Source organism: Streptopelia decaocto (genome assembly GCF_964273445.1).
Source record: "Streptopelia decaocto genome assembly, chromosome: 8".
Classification (NCBI taxonomy): Eukaryota; Metazoa; Chordata; class Aves; order Columbiformes; family Columbidae; genus Streptopelia; species Streptopelia decaocto.
Window position 1 is genome coordinate 12,967,771 of NC_138662.1, and position 21,616 is coordinate 12,989,386.

A 21,616-nucleotide genomic window follows, 5' to 3' on the forward strand; every position below is an offset into this window, starting at 1 on the left:
AAGAGGCTGATTTTAATGACATTATTAGATAGAAAACTTTCACTAAGCATTTAATTACAACATTAAATTCAAGTATATCTTCAGCACATCATAACCAAACTTAGCTGGGACATGGTCCCAAACTCAAGGAAATTGATAGGGATGTTTCATTCTCCCCATGGACCCAAGCTCTTCAGGCACACTGTATTTCACTACAGTATTTTCAGCTAAAAACTCATCTGCCCGTACTGCATCTGAGGAAGTTGCAGAACAGCAATCTCAAGGCAGCATCGACCCCACCACGTACAGCATCAGTTCTGCAGTCCGAGGTGTTTGCAACAGAGCGAACCATGAACCAGCTGGCTGGACATTAAAGCAAATACAAAGGTCTTGTGCATGCTTGTTAGGCTGCTTCGTAGAAGAAGAAAAGAGCAAAGAGATATTTACCACCCTGTGTGGGTCTGGGTTTTTTGTTGTTGTAAATCAGATAATTCCTTAATTTTATTCCTACCTGAACCAGGAGGTGAAGGCGCAGGGAAAAAAATAATAATCCTACAGCACTGCTTGTTCTCCAGCCCCTGCAAGGCAGCTGCAGCAGCTGACGTGCGAACACAACCCCATGCTGGCACCAGGACGGACGATTGCTCTGTACAGCTCTGCTGCAGCTTAGAGAAAAAGGAGCGACAACTTACCCAGGGAACCCATTCTTTCAGGTTTCAATCCAGCAATGCAGCAGCTCACAGAGAACCGCACTCCTAATGGCCACAAAGCCAAGACTAGACAGAAAGGTCTTAGTAAGCACCGGCTTCCAGAAACTGCACTTCCACTCCTACCATCCACCTCCTAACCCTGCCGCTGCATTTGTGGCTGCCTTTGTTAGAATACTTCTGCAAATGAAAACAGATGAGTAACTATTGCTGCTTTAGCAAACTCCCAAGCCCATGGTCACTAATAATAGACTTTGTTCCTTTTATTACTAAACAAAACCAAAAAAAAAGTTTAAATGCTTGTATAAAATGCTCATTGTTGAATGTTTTCTTTCATTGATTTAGAGCCATTTCCCATACAAGCTTAGGCCCAGGTCTCTCGAACAATTCATGTGGATCAAAACAACGTGGAGCAATCTCAGGGTTGCTGAAGGGGTATCCCTTGCAAAAAAAAAAAAAAAAGTATTCAGGTTTTGTGCTCCTTCACTTTAGCTATTAAGAGTTCAATTAAAAAAAGTCTAAACAGAGACATTCCCACTTTTTGCACAAACTTAAACCCAAATGTAGCTCTGAGCTCTCTGGCACATCCCCACCAGCCCCGGCTCCGCTCCAGGGGCAAACAGGCGGGACACGAGGGAAAGAACAGCGTGTGGGGAGGAAAAAGTGGACAAGGGCAACACAGAAGAAAACGAAGAGGGTATGAGGCCATTGGTGTGAAATGACAGTAGAAGAACAACGAGAAGAAAGCCTTCCCTTGCACAAACCCTGATCTGGTTCACCGCTGGTAAGAAAAAGAAAAATAGAAAAACCACTACAAATAGTAATTTTGTTAAAAAAAAAAAAAAAAAAAAAAATCTGATTTTTCTCCCTAGAAATAAATAAATTGCAGGAACTCCTAAAAGCAACAAAAATAACTAGCTTGCAAATCACTCGTTTTTATCAGAGTCTGCTATGCTTCTCCCTGATGGAGCCTGACACCACGTACCCCTTTGGCCCAGGATCCGCTGTAGCCTCCCACTCCTCCTGCCTGTGGCCTCTCAGCTGCTCTGGTCTGGCCTGTGGGTTTTCACACTGACCATGGACTTAAGCACAGCACTAGCAAGGCCAGGCCCTCCATTAGCCTGCACCATGCTCATGGGAAAGAACTTGGAGCCGCTGGGCTTTGGCCACCCATGCTGGAAGGTGAGCAGACATCAAAAAAAAAGATTAAAAATTTAACATTTAAAAGTCAGGCCACAGCATTTTCATATGGTTAACACCCTGAAGGTTCCAGCAGGCTTTAAGTTATTAATTTGTATTATTGGGTTGACTGTTGCTGAATAATCCCAAGCACTGCATGGTGAGTGGTGTTTTTTATTCAGGAAGTAACCAAGCCAGAAGCGGGGAAAGCATCCTCTTGTTCTTGTGTGAGCCCTTTTTTTTTTGAGTTTATTTGAACAATGGCACCATGAAACAGCTTACAATAATGACTGTTACAAAATAGGAAGCTGAATTATTAGGCAAGCTTCATCTGCGTAACTCAATCAGGCTAGGGAGGATATGACAGGCACAACGAAGACAAAGGACTGGACTTGGTGACCCCAGGCATCGCTTTCAGAACTCTGTTTCTGCAACTGAGTTACTTAAGAGTTGAAATTTGCTTTTGCCCCTTCATTACATGTGCTATTCCTATAACTGCAGCAGCAAAGCACATGCACTTCACAAGAAAACAGATAACCAAGACAGTAAGCGTTTTGGAGAGGCTGGGATGAGGACTTTACCTGAAAATAAGTTTCAAAATTGAAAAGCAAAGTTTAGTATTTAATCTTTTTAGTGTACAAGAGGTACACACAGTGGGATGGGTAAATCATGTGTTACGGCTTTAAGCAAACCGGCAAGCATAGCTTTTGCAAACCAAGAAAAAAATAACTGTTCAAAGTGGTCTTTAAGTAGCACCAACATTATTTTGACTGCAAGGGTCAAAGGCACAGAATTTCCACCAGCCTGCCGAAAGCATCACTGGGACGAGCTCTGGAGTGATATACTTTGAACCAGATCATCAGTAACCAAAGGCAGAAGACACCCACCATCCTGTCATTAACATAACCCTACTGAAACTATGAAAATCAGGCCTAAGTGCTCATCTGAGCAATCCTGCCGGCAACAAGAGCAACACAAGTGACTGAGCAACAGCAATACAGGAACCTGTATGTGAATCATTAACGAGCAATGATTTCTCCATTACTCACCGTGGATATAGAGTTACCGCGGGTAAGATTTATTTCTAAAAAAAGGGAACAGCCAACAACATGAGTACTAACACATTCATCAGAGCTCAACACAACGTAGAAAGGGAAGAGGAAGGCACGGCTATGGGTCAGTCTTTGTGGTTCATAGAGTAAGGCTCCATGGAGCAGAGCAGCAGCGTTGGGAACACCATCCAACACCCACTCCTTCCACGGGGGTTGTGCTCAGGGGCTCACGTCAACGGGGTGTTGATTTTGTGTTACACCAAGAAATTATTAACTCATTCTACAAAAGCTATACATCTGTCAGACTAGTGATACAGATCAATAGCCAACAACCTAATGTCAACAGTTTGACCTCTAGGCAAGGGTCTCCATATGCCTTTACCTACATTCTATGTTAAATGCTCCTAGTACGTTTTTCCAAGCATTTGCTGTCTATGCTACTGAAAATAATCAACAGGAGAACCAAGCTGACATTCTCAGCAATCTTTAGGCAAGATTAGCAAGCAATTAAAGCTGTTGTATGAGGAATTTTAAGTGCTCTATGACTTCATGCCAAACAAGAGCTAGTCAAGCACTGGAATTTACTTTATACAATTCTGTTCTACACAGATACAAAAGACAAATTTAAAGAAAAAATTTTCAAAGCAAAGATTAAACTACTTACCAACACATCTGTTATAGTTTAAACACTAATAGATGCTGAAAGAAATTCTGCGTCAAAAGATGACACACAAAGCACTGTGACTGCTTCCTATAAAAAAATGTCAAAGTTGACATATTCATATAAAACACTTCAATTTTAATCAACCGGGGAGGGGAATTAATAATTATTATTTTCTTGGCAAAACATAATTAACAGTTATGTTAACTGCACCCCAGCCTGTTTGGGTGCAGGAAACCCTGGGAGCACTTTTAAAGTCCAGAAGCAAATCTCAGCCCCAAAGCAAACAAGTGCTTGCCACCAATTGCCTATGACCAGATCCACCAGGACAGGCAGCAGAGAACACGGCTTTTGTCCCAAGAGTTGATCATTTAGTCCCAGCTACACCTCACCATTAAGCTGCGAGGAAAACAAGATAATAAGAGAGAAAGCCATGTATTTCATAAGGCTAAAAGTTGCAAAACGAGGAGAAGCTTGTTTTTAAGTACATCAGAAAATAAAGTAGATTTTGTAAACTGTCAGCCACAGCAACAATTGCACAGCTTGCATGGGTTTGATAATATGGGTTGAAATTAATTATTTTCATAAATACACCAACTGGAGCAGAAAAAACATCACAATGAACAAAGCAAGTAAAAGAAGTTAAATAAGGCAACTGAAGCCTGAGCTACAGCTTCAGACTGATCTGCTGTTTGAATAAAGAATGCTCTACTTGGAGATTAGGGGTAAGAAATAAGAACTCATTAGCTCTTCTTCAGGGTTCATGATTCAAATCTGACAAAACACACACTTCAGTGTTTCCAAGCTTAAAGAAAATTCCAGCAGGGTCACGGAAGATGCTATTTATAGCTGGCTTAATCTCTGTGCACTCAAACACAGCTTTTCCACATACACATGTTTTGTTAGCATGTAAAGAAAAAAAAGATCTGTTATTGAAAACTTAAATCATACAAAAGTGCTGAAAATGAAAATGAGTTTTTCCTCTTAATATTAGATGCTTCTGACTGAACTCCACCAAAAAACAGCCTACAGTTTTTCCACTCAAAACTGTTACCAGAAAAAACAACAGCTCCTGGAAAATATTCAGTGATAAAACTGAGAAAGAATAATGTGGAAAGTTACCAGCAATTGATTTGTGCGATAGGAAACAAACTCTTCCCACCCTCAATGTACATCTCAGTACATTGTTCTGAAACCTAGAACATTCAGGCAGTGAAAGGCATTGGGAAGAGCCCGGCACTGGCAGCTGGAAGGAAAGAGAACAGCCCTGCAACCCTGGTAAAGCTCATTCTGCAAACACAGACATAGCTGAGCCCTCTGACCTAAAGAAAATAGATTAGAAATTAACAGTCCTCTGCTTTGCCTTGGTTCTTGACTGGCTGTTCTCTGCAAAGACCATTTTATGTCTGTGGCTGGTAGTAAGAGGGCAAAGCAAAGGGGTCAGACACTTGTGTCACCTACACCAGGATTGGGGAGAGGCGACAGGATGGCTCCTGTGCCAGGGAAACGGTGCATCGCCAAACCAACTGCCCCCTGCGGTAAGATGGCCAGCCTGGAGGACAGAACCTGCCAGCAGCGATCGCTGTTTGCCTGACAAGGTGGGAGGAAATCTGGACAGACCGCCCGGCTCTACAGGCAGCGCTCGGCAGGTCAGCCCACACGTGGAGGGTGGTTAACAGCAGCAATTCCCAGGGGGCTCAATATTGGTATCAACATTGTTCAACATTTTCATCAGTGATCCTTGGGAGACAAGCAAAGCTTGTGCAACTTGGACACTGAGCCATGGGGCTGGACCGGACGACCTGCAGGGATCCCCTCCAACCCAAATTATTTTTGGTCCAGAAACATTTAGTCTTTGTCTTTTAAATTGCTGATCATATACTTAAAAGCACGGAAAAATACAAGTTACAAAGGTTTCAGTCATGGCAGATGGTATCAAGAAGCTGATGTTGTCCAGTCACTGCATCACCCATTGGAAAGATATACAAGGATATTTATAGTTGCAACAAGACCCTTGTAATTCTTCAATAACTACTCTGTGCATGTATTGCTACACAGGCTCTATGCAAGTCATTTACTCACAGGGCGTTTCCTATTAAATTCTTTATTAATCCATAGAAGTAAGTTTGTTGAACTACTGTAGTTTTCAGACATTTAGGGGTTGAATGTTCCTACCAGCCAAACCCTTTTAATAGAATTAAAGAGATTCCATGTAAGGTTGTTAATAATGTTGAGAACTACTAAAATGCAGTTAGCTGAGCCAACAAGAAGCCATTGAACCCTTACATATGCTCTCCTTCCCCAGCAAGCATGTCCAGTGCAGAACTCCATGTGAAGATGGCAAATTTCCCCATGTGCCTCCTTAAAATATTAACATATCAAATCTGACTTAAAGGGAATGGTGAGCAGCTGAACCCACCTCTCACCCCCTCAGCACCATTCACACACAGAGGTTGTTTAGCACACGGTTCTGCAACAGTGCCAAGATCAGTTTTATCACCTTTAAGAAAGTTTAGGAGAAGATGATAGGTTGGAGGAGCATGGCAGAGCTTCTTTACCAAACACTACTGTCAGTGACACCTCCACCTTATGGACACGCTGCATTTGAGGCTTTGAGTTAAAAGCTACTTAGCACTGAAAACAGAAGTACTTTAACAACGTACATGCACTTGAAAAAATTAAGCAGAATCAATCAGAATCTCTCCTCATTAGTTTAAGTTATAGAAATCTTCCAGCAGTCATAATTCTTAACCAGCTGTCATTTCTCTTCAGGTACGCCCCAAGGAAACTTGATGTACATCCAAACTCCTGCAAGCTTGCTGCTTTCTGTTGGATGCACCTTTCATTTTCCCTAAGAGTGTAAATCATGTTCTGGAAAGGCTACAGCATGCCGGGGATACTTAAAATAGAAAGGCCTGTAGCTGGTGATACTGCAAATATAAATACAGCTACTGGTATAGCAATGGGAGTAATAGCAGTGACATGGAACCAGAGCAGCCCTGTGGTCAAACTCTGCTGGGAGCTCCCGACATCTCCCTAAACCCAAGCAGCAGAAAGGGAACAGCTGTTAAATAGTCTGAATGGGCATAATGCAAACAAAATGAGCTGTGGCAAATTCACAGCACAATTCCAACCCTTGGGCTTCAGAGTTACTAAATTTAGGATTTTCAGTGCAGAAAGAGAGGTAAGAGAGCTACAAAAGTGCTTTAGTAAGGTAACAGAGAACAAGCTGATTGCAAATCTGTGTAATTTTGACCTTGATGTACAAAAAAAAAAGGCATTTGCAGTTGGCAGCTCAGTCATCGTGTCCAACTGCCACTTCTGTATGACCAGGGAAGAAACACAACCATGGCTTTCTGTAATATCCTTTAGAGAAGGATACAAACACCAAACTGGAGCGAGAAAGGCTCAGGCACTAAAGTAGCAAAGCCTACAAACCTTAACGTCTGATTAAAAATATTAGATGTCAAAGTTATCAAAGCACAACACCAGTTAGAACTGTGTCCAAGTCTAATATAATAATGCCAGGTTTATTTTTGTCCGTGACTCTAGACGAGATGCTCCAGCTATATTTGTGCTTCTTGCAGCATTTTAAAGGTAGCAAACACACTGACTGAGCAGGGTCAAGGGTGCATTAGATTATCTATGTCAGACAGCAGCCCTGGTGCATCACCCAGTTAATAAGCAATTTCAGGTCAACAGACAGATCAAAGCATACACTGAGAAATGCTTTTTCCAAGTATTTTTAAGTAAATTCCTATTGGACTAAGAACAAACCACATTTCATAGATTTTAGAATAATTTAGTGAGCCTTCTTTGATAAACTTAAAGAAAAAAAGTATTTCAAAAACTTCATCTAAAAGATGACTAAGCCTTCAGACACGCGATGACCCAGGCAGTGGTCAGAGCCACTTGAGCGCAGGGTCCATCTGGCAGTGTCATTCACGCCATGGGGCACTGCAGCACACACATCTTGACAGCCAGTCTTCCCAGTGCTTCTGGAGGAAACACTCCGGTGGGGAGAGCACGGACACCAGTGTCCCAGCATTTGCCTCTGATTTCACTTGCATTGCTACTGACTGAAATGCAAGTATCAATTCCTATGTAAAAAGCAGATACAAGACAGCAAGGCTTAGGACAGAGATAATAATAAGCTCTAAATGTTGGAAAAATGAAGAATGGATTACTTCAGTTTAACTGCTTGAGCTCTACTGAGGGTGCACGGTCACACACAATACTTCCAGCATCCTTCCTGCAACCAACATACAGTTAAAAAGAGGTTCATGATGTTATTACTCAGGAAGGCTAAGTCAGACCTGGGGTAAACCTGCTAATTATTTTATAACAAATAAGAGCACCATGTTACCAAAGCTTGTTCAAAGTCATTTCAAATAGACCAAAAACTGGTGAAGAAATACAGCCTATGCAAATAATTTGGTTTTTATTCTAAGTTTCACCAGGAAAAAATAAGCCCATCACAAGGCCACGAGGCCAAAATTATAAAATTCAAAGTATTCCGAAAAATAGCTTCACATTTGGGGAAATAACACTGTATCTGAGAGATGTGAGAGAAGAGGGCTGCCCCTGGCAGGAGCCACCAGAAGTTGCTGAAGGAGAGGTCCCACTGCACTTGTTTTCAAAGATGCCGGAAACACAGAAACCGTCCCTTTCTAGTTTCTGTGTCCACCCTGTCCTCAAATGTAAGACAGGACGTGCCTTTCCAGGTCCAGCATTCTCTCCGGTGCTCAACCTAGATGCCACAAACCCTTCGTGCTTCTAGAGGCCTTCAAAAAAGCCACCACCAGCACACACAGACAGCAGGCTGGCTACATCTACAGGTTGAGCAAACACATCTTAGTCACCATCTTCCTCTGCTTTGGGAAGGTCAGCAGGACCGGTCTCTGAAAATCAAACAGAAGCCCCCACTTCTCTCACCACCCCATTAAGCCAGGTTATGAGTTTCAAGACAAAAAGTTGCCTGCCCTTCTCTCTCCTTCCCATTTCTTCTTCCAGCTTGGTCTTTCTTACACCTCACCCCAAGCTTAGGATGACAGGCTGTAGATAACATGAGCTGGAATCAGGTGTCCACATAGTAAAGCCATTGTTTAAAGGTCTTGGGCCAGAACTCACTGAGTCCAAGTCGATGGCCCAGACCACCCTTGGTCAATGTTAACAGTACTCAGTACAGCTCCTTTGCCTTCCTTAAGTATAAAAGAAACCAGGACAGATGACTGCGGGATGCATCCACAAAGTACTTCCTCAGAGCAGCTGCTGAACAAATCCATTCTCCTAAAACATCAGAAGTTATATTCTTGTAATAACAAAAAGTGATGTTCTTATACCCATGATGATGACAGGATATAAGCAATTCAAGAATTTAGATGGAGTCTACTTCGTTAGGTCAGCAGAAACACTTGAGGTAGAAAACAAACTCTTAGTACATACATTTTCCATTCGGCTCCCAGGTGTTCACACCTAACATGGCTCTGACCACCACCAAGCTCCAAAATAAACCCTTTTTGTTTTGGTATTTCTCGCACTAGACAGAAGTAGGGCAAGAAGAAAACCAAGACACTGGACAAAGTCATTTCTCTCCTTTAAGGTCAGCACAGTTATATTACAGGTCTTCCAGTTCTGGCATCTGCTTTCTCACACAGTTAAATACCAAACTGTAAGAAAACGCTTGCTCAATGGTTGACCAAGTCTAAAATACCATTAATTGCTCTACTGTCCAATAGCACGTCAACAGATGGATCATCATTAGCAACACAGAGATTTTTCACATGCCATTGGTCGCATAAACCAAGAAAAAACACTGCTGTTGTGGAACAACTGAGATTTCTTATGAACTAATAATTTAACTATACAAACTAATTGATTCCTGTTTGCTACATGTTGCAGAAGCCCGGTTCGTAAGTACAAAGCCAACTCCACTTGTATTTTATTCATTTTCAGGAGGAGGCGGTTGCAGAGACAGGAAATAATTAATCATTTATGAACAGAAAAATAAAACCCTAACACAATCAAGCCATCACTTCCAATTCAGTTGGCAAGTTTTCCTTTATTGCATGATGGGAACATGCTAGATCAAGTCACCGCATCTCAATTCCTCCCCCTTTATGACAGAGGCATAGTGAGGCTTCATGCTAAATCCTAGTTATCCCACTACTAGCCACAGAAACAAACAACTCTGAGTAAACGGGTAAAAAATAAATCACAATAAAGCACACATTATGGCTAGCTTGGGTCATGGACACAGGGATTAATGGATAGTCAAACAGAGAAGGATGGGAAAAAGGTGGCAGAGAGGTCAGACCCACTCCTCACCCCCTCCTGAATGCAAAGCAAACTCACATCCTGCCCCAAGTACATGCTCTCCCATCCTAGACTGGTCTCAGAAATTGTCCGTTAGCAAAATCCTTATACTTTCCACTTGGGATATCAATGAAAAGTCCTCAATACAGAAAGTACCCTCTCCTTGACCTGCAATCCGAATTTGTAACTATTACTGCCATTCTTTATTTCTGTATGACCTGTAATATTTTCCTACTTGTTGCACTCCAAATTAAGTAAGTTCACAAAACAAGAGTTCTGGGGATCATCTTTTCAGTTTGTGCTATACAAAACACTATGAAACAAAAGGGTATAGATGGGATTCCTTTACACTGTGAAAATCAGACAAAAAAATATCAAGATCTGGCTATTAGGCATGAAGCTAAAGAAATTTCATTTAGTCCTCGATAGTAGAGGGAGAAGACAGAGGGGAGAATAAAGTGGAAGATTTCACATCAAAAGAAAGGATGTAAAAGAAAGGCCTTCTCCTTTAGGAGACAGGGGCACAGGAAAATGCAAGAAGAAACACAGAGATGCAGAGAAGCTTCCAGGACAACAGTCAGTGTGCAGGGAACAGCCCTGAGGGATACAGCACAGGTGGATAGCACAGCGTGAAGGTAGGAGCCAGATATTCAGGCCAGGTAAAGTCAGTGACAAGGAAAGACAGGGCCAGAAAACAGAGTGCAGTGTAAGACTGAGTATCATCCTAGTAGGAATGGAGGAACACTTGATCTGGTTGTATGTAGAGAAAGACAGGTAGGGCAAGAGATGCATATTTATGGGTCCAAGAAGAACTGCATCAGCTCTTAAAAAAAGAAAATTAAAAAAAATGGAAAAATTGAAGAAATAAGAACAAGAAACCCCAAAGGCTTTTGGTTTTATTCTCTCTAAGGAAAGGTCACAGCTACAAGTGCTGTGTAACAAAAACTAGGTGACACCTTTCAAGAAGTGAGCTGGTCAGAGCTCATTCCCAGTACATGGGACCTCAAGGGACAACACTGCCTGGACTCAGCCATGAGCAGACCCTCCTTTTCCAGTAACCTGAAGGATGAGAAGTTGCCTGTTGTGTGTCTTATCATTGTCTGCCATGTACCTCCCACCCTACCACTCTACAGCTCCAACACTGACTATTCCTACCCAGAAAATAATTTCATTGCCAGTAGCACAAGGCCACAATCCCTGGTAACTGCAACCAAGCTAGCTCTGTCTGCACAGAGGGAGTGGTCGTTTATGTTCCACAATATTTTGTAATTAATTCTTATTTTCATAAGCTCACAGGAGAGCTTTGCTTGGTGGCATTAGCATCAGGCGAAATAACCATAGGAATTGGCAAGGACAAGGGCTCTGGTTCCTGACTACTGCTCGTCTACATCACCTGAGAGGAAGTTGCTCCGTTTTCTGTTTCTATTTCCATATTTGCAAGGCACGAATGAAGATAAAGGCCTCCTCTATAAGGCACTTTTTGAATTAGAAAACACAGCTACTGTTGTCCAGGCACAAACAATGGTCCCTCTTCTAAAGAAAATGGAGAGAGGCCAAATACTCAGATGTACAACCCAAGCAGAGCTGCACTGAGGGTTTGAAGTCTGGTAGAAGGTCCGTGGCAGGCTTAGAGATCTCCAGCAGCACTGGCTTTCAGATGATAGGGGAAAGCGCACACACACCCCCCCCCCAATTTCTCTCTCTCTCCCTCCCAGCACCACCCACCACACTCCATATATTAATACTTAACATTTCACTGCACAAGCAGCTAAGCTTTGACTGTGCTTAAGTTCAGACAACAAGGAAAAATAATTATGAAAAGTATCTGGAATGCTGGAAGATCTGCTTTTTTATTCAGTGTGTTGAATTTGCCTCTGCAGTTTTTCCTTACGTCTCAGCCCACATGCGAACCGAAACTAGTTAAGTAACAATAGAGTTCACCCTTGATGATGCAGAGTTTCTAATGAGGGACTTCCCAAGAAAATAATACTCAGACTTTGAGTAATAATTATTCATACATGCTATAAATAAACACAGATCCTAATACTTTTAATTAGACAGTTTCCACCAAGAAGTTATGTTCCCCTTAAGTATTTACATTGTAAAAAGAAACCATACAACATTTCTCCTAGTGATAGAAGAGTTGAAGAATGACCTAAGTCAAAATGGACTTACTGGAGACCTCTCTTAGTACCTTAGTTACATTTTCTTTCAGACTAGGTAAAAAAAGTAATGAAGATCAAAAGCATTCATTTAATCTACTACACACATTTGAAAAAAATCATTTAAGTGGGTGAAGCTTTTGCCCATTCTGCATTAGAAGTAAAAATTACATTTGAAAGTATTAAACAGACCAGCTGTTGAATGACTTGCTTCTGCAACTCCAACACAGTAACAAACACTTGGAGGCTTCTATTTAGCTACATTCCCTTGAGCATATTGAGTATTTTACCTACTGTGGGTGGGATTGCTCTGTCCCCCCACCTGTAAACAGCTTACTTATCCATGTCATAAAACTGAAGCTTTTTATACATCTCCCCGTGTATATTAGCATCTCCCGGGTTTTGTGCACGTTCAGTCATACATACACCAAGTCTCTACCTGCCCCATATAAGCTACTTAATTATTTGTTTGTACTGCCACAGCACACAGGAGCAGTTAACATCAATCAGCATCTTGCACAAACAGCGCTACACAAATAGCAAACATGACCATTCATGTCCCGAAGAACTTATTATAGAAGATGGACAACATAAGTAACATGGGGGAAGACGAAAGCATGCCATGAGACAGCAACAGTCCTTACAATAGATGCCAGCCAAAGGGTATTGTCTTTTTTTAAATAATTAAAAAAAAAAAAAAAGCAACCAACTGCTATCATGGATCTCTTCTTCCATTTGAAGGAGTAAAAAAATACTTAGGAATACTTCTTTTTCCATACTTAAGTTAATGGTCAACTTGTTCTGATGTGACAAGGCCAACAGGCAGCAGCTTTTGCTTACGACAGCCTTGTTCAGCTCTGCTGAACCTTCCCCTTCATTTTCTATGAGCAAAGTTGATTTTATGTAATGCTGCCATACGAAGTCTTGCAGCAAAAAGCATCTCAAGATCATCTTTAACTCCCAATTTACCCCCTGCAGTAGCAAGCTGAAGATCTCAAGGGCAAGAATGGAAGACAGAGACAGATGGAAAAAAAATAGCTAACAAGACCATTTCTATTAAGAGCATCTCGTCAAAGAACAACTGAAGAGATGGGGCAGAAAAAGACCCAGAAGAGAGAAGGAAGCAAGGTAAGAAGGTTCAGCCAGACACCTGCTGTAAAAGCTTTGTGAGATGACTCACCCAGTTCTCTGTTCCTCTCTCCAGCTTTGCTCGACACTGGATCAGAGGGACGTTCTAGACATCAGGAAAAAAGGGTGGAGCTGACAGAACACTTCCTGGGCAATCACAGGAGCAATAAGCAGCCTGTTTGTCCACCCAGTGCAAATTACAGGAACATCGACACTGCTGAAACACATACAGCATGCAAGAGCGCCCTCAAAACTGCTCCATCAGCCCTACACTGCCAGGACACAAGAGGCTGGTTATACTCTGTCCCTGTGAGAGCAAGGACCAGTGTCAACGTCATCCACTGGGAGCACTGCAGAGGTTCCTGTGTGACAGCCCTAAAAACATGACACCAACTCACTGCCAGTCTCACAACCTACAGCACAGCTCGTTAATAAGACCATTTTAAAAGGCTCACGAGGATGATGATCACGAAACAGTGCTCTGTTGGACAAGGTGGATGAGCATACAGCAAAAGCTTTCAGAAGAAGCAGCAGATGTGGTGTAACACAAAACAAGTCTACAACAGTGACTTCCAATGTGGAAAGTGGAGAAGGTGAAGGACATATACGATATTATATGGCAGCCGGTTAACCAACAGACAGAAGCCTCTTCGCAATGGAAAGGCAAGTACAGGAAGCAAGGGATCGGGAATCTGGTGGAACTGCTGGATTCTGGGGGACAGAAGATGGATGTGAAACAATCAGGCAAGGTCTCATGGCTAAGGATATATTTGACATACTTAATTCCAAGCAAGAAAGAATGTCTCTTGACAGAGCCTGAGGGCTCCAGGTTCCCCTTTGTGCTACATAAAAGGCCAAAGTGACTTCTAGAGACGCAGTCTCACTTGCTCTATAAGAAAGGCCAAAGGCACACATACAATAAAGAGAGGGACTGAAGATAGAACAAGGAGATTAAGCAGAAACTCACCTTGCTATCAGCTCCCAGGCAGGTCCTAACACCTATCCCAGAAACTCTCTGGACAAAGCTCCTGCCAGGCCAGACTGTCCCACACTTCCCTGCTGGCTCCTTCCCCTTGGAACAAGACTCCCAATGCCCCATCGCCTTCCCTTGCGTATCCAGCCAATACCTTCATATCCTGTGCTATTCATCTTTCTCATCATCTTTTCATCCTCATAGCAGAGCTATTACCTACAACACTCCTAATCACATTTAATTGGTGTACGTTATATGGAAGATATCCATAATCTTCAAAGCGTCCTCCAAACAAACTAGAGAAGGGATTCCCCTCTGCTCAAGGCATTTGGCAAGAGCATCGCAGCAGACATTACACCAAGTGGCCTTTTTGTTTCCACTCCCTGAGTCACAACGCTATGCATCAGAGATTGATTTCACACCTATCTGGGATAAATGAGCCTTCCCAAACGTTTATGACATGCTGAAGAAAAAAAAAAAAAAAGCAAGGGCAAGTTATGACTCACCAAATATTTGCTAATCTATAGCTGATCTTCAGCAATTACATTTGTATCATGTTTCAGAAATAAACATGCAGATTTCCAACACTTATCTCAGACCTACAGCACACAGCACTCTATTCTTAACAGGCTACCGCAGCTGCTGGAAGGACAAAACCACACAGAAGTAACAGAAAAGCCATCCTTAAACAATAACATACTCATTGATTAAAGGCCTTTTTCCCCAATGATCATCCCTACTTTCTTCTGCTGGGTATAAACAGCAGCACAGGCTCAGCAGACACAAAATCTACAATAATTTTTTTTTTCTTTTTAACCACCAAAATTTTTCTCAGGTTTCCAGAAGGACCACGTTGTCTCTTCCCATCCTCAAAGGTATTTGGCACAAGAAGAGGCAACGCCTATATCATCACTGAACAGATAAACCATCTCTCTTGGCTGTCTGAGTCACTGTTTTAAATTGAGCAGAAGAACACGGAAAATCCCAAGCTTTCCTCTACCTCGGTATATTCCTACTCCCTGTTTCAAGGGGGACATTCTACAGAACTGCAGGGATCGCTTTTGCTCCCAGGTACAGACAAAGTACACAACAGTGCATTCCAGGCTCTGTCCTGGCTACGTTTCCTTCTCCTAAGACCAGTTTGTAAAATGACTTGAGGAGACAAAGCCAGGCTAGAGATGTGGATGTGCACATCGGCAGTGGTTCGGTGGGGAAAGGGGCTGTAAGTAACACTTAGAGCTGGACTTAGAGTGGTAGCTCCAATTTCAGGGAATCTTGTAAATACTCCAGCAGGTTTGTTTGTTTGTTTTCCCCTGCCTCTTTTTTTAAGAAAGGCTGTTTGCACTACAAATGTTGTTGCAGCCTGTAAGCTGAGTAAGAGAAATCCCACCTCTGGGAAAAGTTTTAAACTGCTGAAAAATCAAGATCACAGTGAAACCACTGGGGTGGGGAGGGGTGACACCTAGGGAGGTTGGACTTACCACAGCTGGCGATGTCAAGAAACTGAATGCCAGACTGAGAAGATGAGAACCACCACTACAGACCACACCATCAATGCCACCACCCTTCACAACAGCTCTTATCAAGTACATTGAAAGAAATTACAAGAGCCGGTTAGTAGGGAAGCTTATTCCTGCTATTCCCAAAGCACGGAGAGCTGCATCACTCTAGCAGATGCTCTCCTGCCACAGTTATCCGAGCCCATCCAAATCTGTCAATCCCAGAGCATCAATGCAACAGCAGTGATGTTTACAGGAGAATTACATCACATACAAAGGGTTCTGAGCAAAGCAATACATATTATTCCATTTACTTTCAGAGAAACTTTTACTTTTTTTTTAATCATGCAAATATTTAAGACTGTGTTGTCCCATGCACAAGAAACACTGCAATCAAACAATGTAACTTAAAAGATGCACAAAAATAACACTAGCATTTATTTAAAATTATATTGATAATTTACTGGACACCAAAGCAGGCAGAAGACAAGTAATTCTGCAGTGCTCACACCTGATACAGAACCGTCACGCTGCACTGTCACCTGCCAGATGTGATGGGACCCAAGAAGGACATGAGGGCAAATCAAGTTACCTCCCCTAACCTCCAACAAAATCAGTTATTTTTGATTTTTCTTTCTTTTTCCCCTCATTTTTACCCCTTTCTGTCTTTAGCGGATACAAATTCTTTTTGCTAGTTTTCATCCTTTCGTATCTCCAGGCCATATTTTTATTGCATGTGGACACTCAACTTCTGTTTGAGAACAAAAAAAAACAGTGTTTCTTTTCAGTATGTCATTCCTATTGTATTTCTTTTATGTTCACTTTCAATGACTACTAACATGTCAAGCCCAGGTCTTTGTTGTTTTTTTGTTGGTGTTTTTTTTGTTTGTTTGTTGTGGGGAGGGTTTGGTTGGTTGGTTGGGCTTTTTTTAACGAAGCAAATCTGACATCACTGGCAACAGAAGCATTACTTGAACAGAGAACAACCAACGGTTACTTTTAACAGCTAATGATAATGAATGAAACAATCCCCATTAACTATGGTTAATAATGAGTTTCACACCCTATAAAATTCTGCTGCTTAGCAAATGAGGAACAGGCAACCTTTAATTAACTCTTCTTTAAATACAATTTCATGTGCTTACTGGTGACCAAATTTTGTCTGCCTAACCCATGAGAGCATTTTGTTTCTTTTAGTTGAAAAATGCTGAGAATTCAGCTTTCATTCAAACAAATAAAATCTAGATTTGACTTCAGGTGGTCTTATGGCCTTAAATGTCATGAGGAAGGAGGCTGCCTTTTGTGCCAAGACATTATATCTTCCTCCTCACTAGGTAAATTCTCCACAGAGTAACAGCTGGAAGAGAGCTGGATGACTAACAAACATGAATCTAACAACTGAAAATAAGCAGATTGATCTGTTATTTCCCATTCTTGCCAGCAAGTGTTGCTGTTTAGCAAGGGAAAGCATGAACGAAAAATGTTTAAAAGATATTGCTAAATTTCCTTATTGTGTTTGTACCCAAATCCTTCCATGCAGAATCCTGATTCATCAGTTGAAACTCAGTGTGGCTTCAGAAGAGCAAGCTCTCAATAACTTCTGAAAGCAGAAAGCTTGCAGACTATTTTATGCAAAAAAACCTGAACATGCATATGATCTTCTGCAGTGCTGATAAGCACATTGCAAATGCCCAAGGAGAAAAATTGTGTGGGGAGATAAATACAGAAACTATTCTTAGTAACAGAGTTCTGCATCTGTTAAACTAACTCTGCTGGCACTGCGCTGAAAATTCATATTCACAAACATGTGCCCCAAATGAGATACTATTTTAAATTCTGTTTTATGTAACCTGGAACATCTCTGTGAGCTCATGGAGGTACTTTCAGCGTGTATTGAGAAGGAGCAGAGCCTGGAGCAGTGGTCCCCTGCACAGGGCTCACAAACAATTGTCAGTGTGGGCATCAGAAAGCTGCAAGTTAAAAGCACAGCAAAAGGCAAAGCAAAGCTGGCTCGCTGTCACTCGGCATGGGGAACTGATCTTTAGCAAAACATTTAACCAAATCCTTAATGTTCAGTGTAGCATGGAGTTTCACTTTCTGATCCCCTCATGCAGGCAACAGGAGACTCACAGATGAGCAGTAAAACCCTTAAGAGACCTGCAGATGAAAATAATTTGGTGCAAACCTCATGTATGTGGCAACAAATGAGATGGAAAACTTGGTCATGAAGACAGAATGAAGCACCAGAGCCACAGTTTCCCATTTTAACAAACAATTTCACTGATTTAACTTGCAATGCACTTCTTTTAACTGTCTTATTTCAATCTGAAAACTAACTTTTGGTAGGGGAAAAGTTCAATACAGACTTTTTTTTACTTTCTAGCATCAGCTATTTTAAGTTTGCTCATAGCATTTTATTTTTGCACACTATGAGAAGCTGGGCAGAAATTTACTCTCTGATAGATCTCCAGTGCCCCTGAAGTCCAGCCAAGCAGAAATCACGGCAAAGCGCACTCTTTCTAATCTAATTTCTTTAGGGCTATGCCCCTATGTACCAAACAGAATTGGGCCCCTAGATGCACATATAAATAATTGCTACAAATAAAAGCACCGGCACAGGCAATAAGACCATCCACACAGTACTAGGCTGAGTCCTAGTGAACAAACTGAAACAGCAAGCAGGGAAAACTTTATTTCTAAATCTGTTGCTGAATCCTCACTTCGCCAAATGGCTGAGAGTAGTCTCTGTGTTTGACATCACCTGAAGACCACTACAGCACCTTCCTGCAACACTTACTTTATAAGTGACCACATGAAGAAGTCATTATCCCACCTGGGAATAACTGGGACTTTTGCTTGTATAGTGGCTGTAGAGAGGTCAAAGCCTGAAAGGATTTTGGAGAAAGGGGGAAGAATTTAAGAAAAAAAAAATAAGCCTGCAAGTTGCAGGGACTCCATCGTAACAGTTTTCTAGTCGGTTAAACAGCTAAGAGCAGTATTAGTCTGTACCACTCACAACAAACTCAGCCTCTTCCTCTTGGCTCTCAGGGGCCATACTCTGGTACTTATTTTGAAAGACAGCCCCTTTCTTTAATCACCTTTTATTAAAATGCTCTTTTTAAAAGCTGATGGTACAGACAGGGCCCTACAGTAGTTGCAAAGAACATGTTTTTTTCCTGCTAATGCATCCTCATGGCAACAGCCAGAAATACCCTTCAATAACCCGTACATGTCAACAAGCTCCATTACAGCCCAGGATGTTTGCTATAGCAGTTATTTCACAAGCCTCTGGTGGGACTGTAAATTCTGGCAGTGTCAAATACATTTCCTTTTATTACAAAACCCATTTTAAAGTCATCAGAAAGATTTCTCATTTGTAAACTAGCACTTCTATATTTAGAATATTACTTGGATTACAAATTTATTTTTTCTTCCTGACATTGCAGAAAAGGAGAAAAAGAAAAGGCAGGAGCACTAACACAGGCAAGCAGGGGACTTTTCAAATACCGGAAAAGGTTTTAAGTTTTTGGAGAAGAGGACTGTTGCACTGGATTTGAAGGAAAGGCCTGATTCATGACTTCCAGCTAACACACTGTCCCTGACTTCACCCCTCCGTAAAATGGAAACTCTTTCTCTGGCCAGGCTCCCCTACAATACAATTTGTGGTCTGCTTCAGAAAGCAAAGCATCAAGGTGCTGCAGGGATGTGGGGTGAAAAACCAAAGGTCCATCAGGTTCCCAGCCAGGAGAGGACCACTCACTTCCATAACTCCCCATTTCTTCTCTGCTGAATGTACAGATACAGCCAAACGGAGGGGAGCGGAACAGTCTCACAAGGCATCTCATCTGCGCCCCAAGGACAGGCAGCCTTTTAGAAGTACTGAACTAAGTTGTTTACACATGTACACTGAAGTACATCATGACATGGACTTTGTGAGTCAAAAAAATATGACAAATAGTTGATGGAAGTACAGATTTCAGTTAATCTAACTGATCTGCTACATTAGGAGAATAAACGAGTCTCCTGTACATGCAAAGATGAACTCAACACTAAATCAAACTAATATTTATGACTGACAGGATAATTACTATACCCCATTTAAAACAAGGCACCATATAGCCCTTTCTTATAGATGTGGAGATTTTGATTTCTTTGCTAGAGTTCTCCAAACTCAGATGAGCTTTTTTCATTAATTCTGGATTAACTGGATCATTTATCTACTCAGTAAATGATATCCAAACTTTTGATTTCTTGATTAAACCTGATCTGCAGTTAAAACTTATATTAAGGCCTGCCCAAACAGCTTGGTACAAATAAACTGGGGGAGGGTTGCATATATTAGTTCACAGATCTTTGGATACACATTTTTTGGGGGGGAAGAGCCCTGTTCCAATCGTTTCTTAAAATTATGGCAGCAGAACACAGTGTGAAGCTGGGTGGCATGTAACTGCCAACACAACAAGCATTTGCAATGATTCATTAGCCCAGGATTTGATGAGTTGTTCCTGGCTTTGAAATAATTAGAGAAAGAAAGAATTAGACATCCAACCTGCCAGAGTGGTACTCAAATTCCTGAGGCAAACTTGTAGTATTGCATTGCATATTGTTTAATTTTATTTTAATACAGGGAGCTATCTTGTCAAACGATGGACAGGCGGTCTGCATCTTGAAGTAGGGAACAGAATTGGCCAAGAGAACAGCCATTGGCTAGGTACCACTTAATGTTTCAGCATCTACATTTAATCATAATCAAAATTCTGTGTGTTTTTCTCTGAATAAAACCAGAATCATAATTTTGTATTTGACCCCTAATCTCTTTGTCTGCTTTTGCTATTAAAACTTTTTTCCAGGCCTCCATCCTCCCTTTCCCTAGAGAAACGATCTTTTCAAAGTTTTAAATCAGATACAAGGTGTAATTTAGCCTGCTATAGCTATTTCCAGATAGCCTCCAATGTGACAAATTTATTCACTTGCCACGAATTTTCCAATAGTGAAGAAATAAATTGAAGTGAGACAGGGTTCCTGAAGCAAAAACCTTGCTAGTACCGCAGGAATTGTGATACTTCATTTCTTCTAATAAAATCACACACAATTGGATCCAATCCACAGAGATACCAAACACTCCCAATGATTTCACCCTTGTCTCCAACCCAAACAGCTTTTTCATGGAAAGAGAGGCCACATCACAAGCAGGTACTCAGACTGCTGGCACACCTTCCTGGAATCTCTTGCCTGAAAATCCAGCCATTAACATATGGAGAAGTTGGAGCAAGCGCTTCTATTTTTATTATACACCATCTTTTCTGAATTATTGTTTTCCCTACATTACAAGGTATTTGGCAAAAGAGACAGAAAATCACGAATTAGGATCAAGAATTACAAAACAGACCTTAGCCTTCCCATCAGTGTGATAGAACTTTTTTCTTTACAGAATCGTCACTCAAGTTGTGTGTTGCACAGTATAAATAATTCATTTGATTACATTTGAGCCTTTTCTCTTATTTGGAAAAAGGAGCTCCTGTATAGCACTATCAGACAGCTTTTATATGAAGGTAGTCTAGAAGGTCAGGAGACAGAACTCCAGATTCCTATGACCAGAAGTATCTGTAAAAACAATATTATTCTGGTTTGGCTACAACAGGTCTTGTCACTTCTCCACAGATGCTACTTCCTTGGCACATCATGTCTTATATAAGACCCTACAGCTCTCCAGGGCTCTGCTACCACAAGTCTCTGGGCCATAGTGAACCACCACCAACTGCCCAAGCAGACAACTACCCAGAATCACAAGCTTGATTAGAAATGCTGCAAGTTGGCCATCAACAATGCCACATTTCTCCAACCATGTCTGCTGAGCACTTTCTCCCATTTACAAAGTAAGGTCCTCAGAGGTACCTCCAAGTGTACCCACCCTACCATTCTCCATCAAGTCTCACTCGAGAGCTCTTTCCTGGGCAGGAC

At 41.6% G+C, this 21,616-nt stretch overlaps 1 protein-coding gene across 5 annotated transcripts in view; it reads right to left on the minus strand.

Annotated features, from left to right (window-relative positions):
* The window catches only part of MITF (melanocyte inducing transcription factor), a 108,118-nt gene that overhangs the window by 67,086 nt on the left and 19,416 nt on the right, over positions 1-21,616 (minus strand). The window contains exon 1 of one of the 5 annotated variants that reach the window (XM_082060070.1): positions 672-777. The exons of the other annotated variants lie outside the window; for them this stretch is intronic. The gene's annotated coding sequence lies outside the window, so the exon portion shown is untranslated. Of the gene's footprint in view, positions 1-671; positions 778-21,616 lie in introns of those variants that run through there. 5 annotated transcript variants of the gene reach the window in all.